Source organism: Pungitius pungitius, chromosome 20, assembly GCF_949316345.1.
Source record: "Pungitius pungitius chromosome 20, fPunPun2.1, whole genome shotgun sequence".
Taxonomy (NCBI): domain Eukaryota; kingdom Metazoa; phylum Chordata; class Actinopteri; order Perciformes; family Gasterosteidae; genus Pungitius; species Pungitius pungitius.
This window is the reverse complement of record NC_084919.1, coordinates 15848850-15859168: the sequence shown is the minus strand read 5'-3', so window position 1 is coordinate 15859168 and position 10319 is coordinate 15848850. Positions and strand designations below refer to the sequence as shown.

The 10319-nt window shown below is 44.1% G+C and overlaps 1 long non-coding RNA gene across 1 annotated transcript in view; it reads right to left on the bottom strand.

Moving 5' to 3' along the window:
• Positions 1-225: 225 nt before the first annotated feature.
• The window catches only part of LOC119194896 (uncharacterized), a 30681-nt gene continuing 20587 nt past the window's right edge, over positions 226-10319 (bottom strand). Inside the window, exon 3 of the long non-coding RNA XR_005114181.2 lies at positions 226-329. This is a non-coding gene — a long non-coding RNA (uncharacterized LOC119194896). The remainder of the gene's footprint in view (positions 330-10319) is intronic.

The following is a 10319-nucleotide window of genomic DNA, read 5'->3' as shown; positions in this document are numbered from 1 at the left end:
GTTCATCGTCGTGAATGAACTTACGAATCATGGACTTTAAGGTTTTATTCAGCCGCACCACCAGCCCGTCGGTCTGGGGGTGATAGACGCTGGTCCGAATAGACTTAACTCCCAGTAATTCGTAAAGTTCCCGCAGTGTACGTGACATGAACGAGGTGCCCTGGTCTGTCTGGTACGGGCTGGTGATTGCGGCGTCGGCAGGGGCCACGCCGCGGCCATGCCGCGGCCAGATGCTTGGTCCTCCTTCGCGGCGTGGGGACTGGCTGCAGTGGCGCGGGCGGGCGGCCCCCCTGGTTTCGCTAACTTCACGTTCCTCAGAATGGAGCTACCTATGAGATAGGACATCAGATATATAGAACGTGAAGCAATTTAATCACACACTTTTCATCACTATTAGACATTCCAAATTAACACCAATGGTGGGGTGCAACACAGAGTCATGGGAACCATGTTCATTGCAATGTCAAACAGAACTGGACAGGGATTTAAGATAAACTGTAGCAGTGTCTCTTTCTTGTAGTCATTGAATCCCATTCTTCCAAAACCCAACCATAAAGCAGACCAAAGGATCTACAGTTGTCACGGTTTGGTTCTTCCTGTTTTATTTTGTAGTTTCATGTCTCTTGTGTCCCTGGGTTAGCTTCACTTCCTGCCTTGTCCTGTGATTGCCTGTCATGATTGAGTGACATGTCATATCTGACATGCCACCAGTGTCCAATCACCTGCACCTCCCTAGTGTATTCAAGCCCTGTGTGCCTGTTGTTCCGTTGCATCGTTGTCTACGTTACATGCTGTGGTTTGTGTACCTCTGCCCTGTTTTGGAATTAAAGAGCACTTCCTGGAAAGTCCTGCATTTGCGTCCTCCCTCAACCTCCACCAACAGCACCCTGTGAACACAGTATGCATTTGAAAGATTAGTCCAGGGGGTTAAACTGATCCAGCAATTAATACAGTTGAAAAAGGTAAAGATTGGGCTAAAGTATAATATCACAGTCTAAATATTGCCTCAGAGGGCTTTACAGTTTGTACACATGCAAGATTCTCTGTCCCAAAACCCTCACATCGGCACAGGAAAAAAATGAAACCCTTCAATGGGGAAAAATGAGAAGAAACATTAGGGAGAACATAACAGGAGGGATCCCTCTCCTGGGATGGACACACTACAATGTATGTCATGTGTACAAAATAAACAATGTAAAATAAGAGTCTTCCTTACTGTTGGCTCCACAGGTTTTTTCCATAAGAAGGGTCTGACCGCTGGGGCTTAAATCCAAAAGTAAATACACCAATTGAAGTCTAAATTGTGTTCAGCTTTGCATTCATCTAATGCTCTCGCTAATGGTGTTTCAGAATCAAGCTACATAAGTTTGTTTCAGGGGGCGGAAGACCTGTCTCTACCAGTATATAAGACAAAATATCACCCCTAACTATGACCAACTGAAAAAAATAAATATCTAAGACTTTAAATAGGACCAGACAATTCTGTGTCATCTGTGTTGGAGAAGATGATAGCAATCGTAAAAATAAACTTGATTCTGAATCAATATACTTCCCTGTAACATGTAATTATCTGCATCTCATCCATTAGCCGTCCCTACACTTAAGCAAATTAGTCCTTGAACCGTCAAACTGCTTGTTGATAGAACTCGATAGACATTGTAGCATCATAAGGGGCCAGGTGGTAGATGGGTGCTACATTCCCTTTAATGGTCACCAGCCATATCACAAAATTGCCGCCGATGCGCAAACTACACCTCCTAGAGACTGTAAAGCCCTCTGAGGCATATTTGTCATTTGCGATTTTGGGCTATACAAAATAAAATGAATTGAATTCAATAGAAGGCGTCACCAGTCACCCAGCAGTGTGTGCTTCAGCGACTTGATGTAGACAGGACTTTAGAGCTGCAGGAGCAGAGGAGAGGGGAGAGCACACGGATGGAAGGAGAGAACTAATCGAGACCGGGGAACGGTATAAAGCAAAGTGCCAAAATAGATAAATAATAATGAATAAAATCTTTATAGTTTAATAAAGAGAATTACCTAAGTTGGCCAGTAAAGGTAAAATACAATTAAAATTTTTTTTAATAATCTTTTATTTATTGCACCACTCAACGCTAGCATGCCATGTAAGCTTCTCATGGCGTTACAACATGAAACTAATTAGAGCAACGGAACATCGCTCGACCAAATCCCAAAAGCAGTGGCTTCGATGGAAACCTTCATATCTGCTGCAGCCATTTGGGTTGTACAAACATTTAGAGGAACGGTTGTAATTGGCTCCAAAGATGCGTCTAGCAATATGTCCAAAGTATGAGAAACCAGATGCTTCTTTCAGAGCCAATGAAGCAAATAAAACATGTTTCACTGGGTTCCAGGCAACTAATTTGTGGTATCCAAAAGAAAAATATAGCTACAGAAGTTTGATTATCAAATCACTAAAGCCTTTAGTCTGAATATTATTCAGTGTTACGTATTCTGAATGTGTTCTTCTTCACATTTTTTTAAATCTATATACAGTATACATATTTAACGAAACGTTTTATTGTGCGCACAACATTCAGCTTTCACTTCACACACACAAACACACATTACTACGAGAGTCAAATACAAGAGATCACATATACACATACAAATGCAACAGCGGCACTGAGAAGCAAAGCTCTGTGCAGATTATCCGCTCCGTTTGCATCCTGTTTCCAACAGTCAGACATGTAAATGTTTGTGTCTTGCATTCTGGCATTGGCAACCCACAGACTGTAGGAAGTGGTCATTTATCACAACACAAATATCACATTTCAATGGCTGACCCTCCAGAGTCTGGTGTTGGTGTTTCAACTGGAAAATATCACAATCCAGCATTCTGCCAGGTTGAAGAGACATGACCTCAGTCGCCGTATTAACTTGAAGTTGTGGAAGAAGAGAGTGGGAAGAAGACAAGTGCGTGGGGATGGGAATGCAAATGTTCTTGTTTTTTCTTGCCTCATTCTGAACCTGCTGTGTGAGTCATGTATTTCACCCTGACTAGGAGGCCAGATGGTCGGCAGACGCTGAAGCACGAGACGACTGAAAAAACCCGTCCACATCCTCTCGTCTCTCATCAGCTGGGTTTTGATCTGCTAAGGCTTGTATTGAAATGCTGCAAAATACATTCCTGATGCAACATATTTGACGTAGAAATAGTTCACACCTCAAACATAGTTAATCATCCAAAAAACTTGAAAGTTGAATCAGTTGCACTTGAAGTGGAGCGCTGTCACATTCCATTCCATGTCATTTAGCTGACACTTTTATCCAAAGCGACTTACTAGTGCATTTCATCCACAAGGATACAAACAAGAACAAGAAACGAGAAAGTGTTTCAAATAAGCTGATTTACTTGTTATAGATAAGAGCCATTAGAAGTACAGTTTAGGTGCTACGATTGGTTAGTTTAGTTTAGTCGAGGTGTAGTCTGAAGAGGTGTGTCTGTAGTTTGCGGTGGAAGATGTAAAGGCTCTCTGCTGTTTTGATGTCATCAGAGAGCTCCTTCCACCAATTCGGAGCCAGGACCAATGGTGTCACTGCCAGTTGTTTGCTGACCTTTTGACCCGTCACTTAGGCTCTGCAAACTGTGTACTGTAATACTGGAAGCCTCGTGGGGAGGGGAGGGGAAACTGCACTCATGCGATTGGTTGAAATTGGGGGCGACCCCTGAACAGATAGGTGCATGTTGACGAATGTAGTGGGGTCCACAAACAAATACATACAAATCATCAAATAAATATAAATGGTAATGTATTTATGTGTGCTATTTGTAAATCCTTCCATGTGCATTAGTAAATCGAATATATTCGTCAGTTGTTCTGTTTACATTTGTGAGTTTTTCTGTGTGCATTTTCAAGTTTTTGAGACTCATCTGACCCCATAGGTGCTGCTCAAACACATGTAAAAGTAGCTAACTCAGCACATGGGTACTTCTGTAGATAAGTAAAATACATCAAAGTAAGCAGTTATTTTACAGCATTCTGCAGTTGTATTTTCAGTCAGCAGAGGGTGTTTCATCATCAAAACCCCGGGTGAAGTCACATGTGGTTTCTGCTCCCTTGCCTACGACATCCGAGCACGTGCAGAGAGGTACAACACACAGCTAAACATCCTGCTGTGGAGGAAACCAAACAAAAAAGAGTCAACTGTGGGGAGACTGATGACGTACAAACAGGGAAAAGCAACATCTCACACACCGCCAATCTGCCTTCAGAATGAGGGAACATTGTGCAACATCTCATCTGTGTGCCTTTCCACATTATTTAATCCCTTTTACTCTGTGCATGTGTCACTGAAGGATGATAGGAACTTCTCACCATGGGAACCTTGTGAGGGGAATGCAGGGTTCCAGCATGCATCAAAGAGAGTTGAACTCACTAACATCCATCCTCTAGTATCCCATGCTAGTGTCCAGGGAGCGACACACAGCTGCTCTTACAGACGGATGCTCCGTGTTCATGTCTCATCCTGCCCAACAGCACCACTGATAACCGCGGCTTATTATTATATAGATTGACAGAACCTACATTCTTCAGGAGAATGAGTAAGTTCTGCACTTTAATTGAGATATGCTAAATGATTACAGTATGTTTTATTCATATTTGTATCTGTTTATTGGTTGAATAAATATCTCTGTATAGAAGCTTGGAAACACACATACAGAGGAACAGTGACTCAATTCTAAAGCAATAGTATAAAACTATTTGCAGGATATTTTTCATATGCTAACACAATGCTTTCAAAACTGATGAAAACAAATTCAAATACAATTCACAAATTTCAAACATTTCTGCAGTAATTATTTTGAAATATAGAAACTTTTAGCAGAAAATTGTACCGAATTCTCCAGCTTAATAATTTTTCTCCTGCTTGTCTGCTTGTCAATTAACTCTACTGTCATTCCAGATCCCGTAATAAACACAAAATCATCTGATCTTTTCACCTGGTCCTCATGCCCTTCCCACCTGCAGTCCATTCCCTCATTAGCAACTCACTATTTTAGTCCCCGCCCTTGCATTTGCCCTCTGCCAGATTGTCTTGTGTTTATGCCAAGTTTTACAGTGTTTCTAAATTTTCCTGATACCCCCAAGAGGTAGACTTTTTTCACTGTCTGATCCAAGGACTAAAGCCATGGAGAAATACATCAATGACTCTCTGGCTGCCGGTCTCATTAGGCCCTCTTCGCCCTGCGCCCCTGCATCGATTACAGGGGACTCGACAACATTACTGTCAAGAACAGGTACCTCTTCCACTCATCCCCTCCACATTTGAGCTGCTACAAGGTGCTACCATATTTTCCAAGCTCGATCTCCGTAATGCTTACCATTTGGTAAGAATCAGAGAAGGAGATGAGTGGAAGACTGCCTTTAACGCTCCTACATTACGAGTACTTAGTGATGCCATTTGCTCTCACAAATGCGGTTGCAGTGTTTCAAGGGTTGGTCAATGATTTTCTCCGGGATTTGCTCAATGTCAGTGTTTTTGTGTACCTGGATGATGTTCTTGTTTTTTCAAAATCTCTGCAGGAGCATGTGGTGCACGTACGCCAAGTCCTCCAAAGGCTGTTGAACAACCACCTTTTTGTGAAAGCGGAGAAGTCGGAGTTTCACACCACAGCAATATCATTCCTGGGCTTTGTCATTAAGGCCGGTAGTATCCAGATGGATTCGACTAAGACCTGAGCAGTCGCAGACTGGCCTCCACCTGCTACACAACTAGAACTTCAACGCGTTCTTGGCTTTGCCAATTTCTACCAGAGGTTTATACGCAACTACAGTTCCGTGGCTGCCCCCCTCACCGCTCTCACCTCCCAACTTGTGCCCTTCCGGTGGACCGCTGCTGCAGCGGAGGCCTTCAGTGAGTTAAAATCACGTTTTACCTCTTCTTCCATTCTCATATTCCCAGATCCGGCACTTTATCGTGGAGGTGGACGCCTCAGACACTGGTGTGGGACCAAAAGGTTCACCCCTGTGCTTTCTTCTCCCGCAAGCTGTCCCCATCAGAGAGGAATTACGACATTGGAAACCGGGAGTTGTTGGCAGTCAAACAGGCATTGGAGGAGTGGAGACACTGGTTGAAAGGGGCGGAGCAGCCATTTGTGGTCCGGACGGATCACAAAAATCTAGAATACATCCGTTCAGCTAAACGACTGACCTCCCGTCAAGCAAGGTGGGCTCTTCGGTGGGCTAATCGGTTTGAATTTGTACTATCCTACAGACCAGGTTCCAAGAACATCAAGCCCGATGCCTCGTCCCAGTTATTCCAGCACGAGAGCTCTCTCTCTTATCCAGAAGGTATCCTTCCTCCGGAAGGTATCATTGATGTGGTAACCTGGGAGGTGGAGGACAGGGTTAAACGCTCCATTGCTGAACATCCTGCTCCCAGCGCTTGTCCGGTTAACCGGTTGTTTGTTGCGGCCAACCTTCGTCCGCAGGTTCTCCAGTGTGGTCACGCGTTCCGCCTGGCTTGCCATCCCGGGATCCGACGCACATTAGCAATGCTCAGACAACGCTTTTGGTGGACGACCATGGAGGAGGATGCCAAAGAGTTTGTTGGTGCTTGCATGGTCTGCTCCCAGCAGAAGAACACACGCCAAACCCCATCTGGACTTCTGCATTCTCTTCCTATTCCTAGTCGCCCTTGGTCCCACATCGCCTTAGATTTCGTAACCGGCCTGCCCCCCTCTGATGGTAACAGTCATCCTCACGGTCATAGATTGACTTTCTAAGTCTGCTATGCTAAATCCACTACCTAAGCTACCCACCGCCAAGGAGACTGCTAAAGTCTTGTTGCAAAATGTTTTCCGACTCCATGGTCTGCCCACTGACGTGGTCTCTTACCGGGGACCACAATTCACCTCTCGCCTTTGGTCAGTGTTTTGTAGACTGATAGGAGCCACGGCAACCACCACTGTTCCCAGAGCAAGAACGAGAGTCCAGTGTCCCCTCAGTGCAGACATTGGTCCAGAGGTGCCGACACACTTGGAAACAGGCCCGCTCCACACTGTTGCGCTCCTCCGACCGTCTGCCAACAGACGCCGTATTCCTGCACCCCCTTATGCCCCGGGACAACGTGTCTGGCTGTCGGCACAAGATCTTCCACTCACGGTGGAGGCTACAAAAATGGCTCTGCGCTTTGTTTCCATTTCCCATATCTCACGTCATTAACCCTTCGGCTGTCCATCTCAAACTGCCATCGGCCATGAAGATTCATCCCACCTTCCACGTTTCCAGGATCAAACCTGTCAAGGAGAGCCTGCTTCAGCCCCACCTCCAACCCCCTGGCTCATCGATGGGGGACCAGTCTACACGGTCCAACGTCTGCTCCAATCTCAGGCGACTGGTTAGGGGGTTACAATATCTGGTGGACTGGGAGGGCTAGTGTCCTCAGGAGCGGGAATGGGTTCCCGCCCGCAACATTCTTGATCCCTCCCTAATTACGGACTTCCGCCAATCCGGACCAGCCCTGTGGGACGTCAAGAGCCGTCCCTAGAGGGGGAGGTTCTGTCACGAATTCCCTGTCTGATCAAGTAAATAACTTCTGATTGGATTTGTCTCCGAGTTGTGCTTTTGGGTTTGAGTACCTGTAAACCTTACAAAAATCCAATAATAGGCATTTCAAGCTGCTCAAAGCCAACCCAGGTGTCCTGCTTTACATTATCATCTACATTACCATGTTGCAGTAAAGGGGGAAAGCTTGGAACTGATTTTGTTGTAGATATGGATCACAGAGGACAGGTTGGTGGGGAAAGAGCAGCGGTACGAAGGTGAGTGTGGAGGACAAGGAGGAAGACCAAGACGATGACCAAGACCAGTGATATCTGATGAAATAAGGGCCTCTTTTATTAAGAGTGAACGGTCTGCACCACTCAACAGGTGAGACGATACATGTTACAGGTACGTTTGGAAACCTATTACAATGCACTAGTGCACTGTGTTTTAGGATCCAAAGGTTGCCACACAGAGGATGGAGAGGCCGAAACTTTTCAGATGTGCATGACAACCTTCTTTGTACATATGCATGCTAGTAGCGCTGTTACGGTTGGTTCGCCCTACTACTCGTTTGTCTGAAAGTTTAGTCTAGTAACGAGTAATGTATTCTCTGAAAAAACAAGCATTATTATACAGTATATTGTACAAACAAAGCCCTGTTTGTATATACATTTCTGTGGTGGAAATCATCTAAAATTATACTTGAGGGAGAATGGAAGCTGTTATGCGTAACTCTGTACTGACTGGGAACTTCTTTATTGAAAAAAAGGGAAAACTATGATTATGTCTTTGGTCAAATCACAGGAAAACTACTATTTATGTGGCCTTTTAGGATCAAGGTCTTATGCTCCTCTCACATGATATGAGAGCTTTTGATGCACTACACCCTCAGAACTGTACTACTAGTATTAGTTAATTTGGCTACTTTGCAGACTTAAATTCCTCTCAATCATCTGAGAGCATACTACACATTCTCACAAATCTTAGTATATACCAAAGAAAGGGCATTTTATTTGAATTGCACACTTTAATAACAAGGCAATTCAAAGTGCTTCCTGAAAACCAATAAAAACATCCAAACATAAAGCAAGGAGATATACAAACAGCAAAGAACATGAGAAGGGTTTTTCATCTTTTGGGTTTTTTTTCCTGTGCCGATGTGAGGGATTCAGGACAGAGGATGTTGCTTGTGTACAGACTGTAAAGCCCTCTGAGGCAAATTTGCGATTTTGGGCAATACAAAATAAAATAAAATGAATTGAATTAATCCTTGATATATTCTTTACGTCAGATGTCCCCAACCATCGGGCAGTGGACCGGAACTTGGTCTTTCAAGTAAAGATTCAAACCAGTAAAATGCTGTGTCAGAATCTGACTTAGTCTATCCAGTAGTATGTCATGGTCGACCGTGTCAAATGTTGCCCTGAGGTCAAGCAATACTTAGACTGAAAGTCTGCTGTTGTTTAAGTGGATCTCGTTGAAAACTGTGCTGTGGTGCTGTCGAAAGCCTGACTGGAAGGCATCAAAACCCTTATTTAGCTATTAAAAGAACTATTTTTTAATTATTTCACTTAAAGACATATTTGATTACACAATGTTCACACAATAAGACAGACTCTACTTTATCGTCCAATAATGTAACAGTTACATTATTGAAGATAAAGTACTCCCTCAAAATGATCATTTGTGGCATTTCCGGGGGGTTTTCGGCGATCTCCACCGAGCTAAAAGCTAACGGCCGCGCAAAATCGAACGTGTTACTTTGACTGTGCAGTGATATGGAATGCTCAGGTCAATGTGATATGTGGATTTATGAATGTGAATAATGCACACCCCGTGGCTCACTCTCAACCAATCAGAACGCTGGATTTCATCTACCTCTGTTATAATGGACTATAATTTTTCAGCGTTGCAGCAAGGGCATTGTGTTCACATGAGACTCACACACACACAATCATACTAATAGACATTGAGACATTGATGTGCTCAATTTAATACAGATTGTGGTGGTGGGGTGTGATTAGCTCAGCTGCAGGGGAGGGAGAGCTGGGGGGAGGGGTGCAGGGAACGGTGCCGGCAGGTAATGAGCGCAGCTGGGAGGCATTTAACTGATTGTCCCCCTGTGCTTAAAATCAGTGAGCAGGTCTGGAGTGGGGGCGGAACCCGGCACACAGAGGTCGGAACGCAGGAGCGAGCGCGGGTGGAGCGAGAGCGACGGCGTTGCCCCGACAAGAAACAACAAAATACAGAAATAAAGGAACATTGAACTGAGCTGCCTGGTGTCCGCGTGTCACTCCCTCGGGATCCTCTGTTACACAGATATTATTAAAAAAAATACAGGTATCATTTGGTTATTAGGAGACTTCTGTATGGAAAGCCCCGTTATTATTGGACATGGATACAATCCGAAGCCAAAGGTGTTTTGGGTGCTCGCTCCTTTTGCTTGACGCACGCTCCTGATCTTGAATCTAGAATCGATTGCTCTTCCTTAGTGTCCCGGATGTTGGTGTGCCAAGGTTGAATTTTTTTGGGTTGAATATTGTAACCTCCGGATGTTGGTGTGCCAAGGTTGAATTTTTTTGGGTTGAATATTGTAGCCTCCATTTCGAATATTTCAACTTTTTTTTTTTTTAGGTTGAATTTTTTGCGGTGTTTTAATGTTGAAAAACATTCAGGTACATAATTTCAATGCATAAATATTCAGTGCTAGAAATTCAATAAACTTTTTATTTCAACCCCCGATGGCACAGATTTACTTCCATACTTCTGCCTTTTGCATGAAAAGTATTACTGGTTCAACTACCA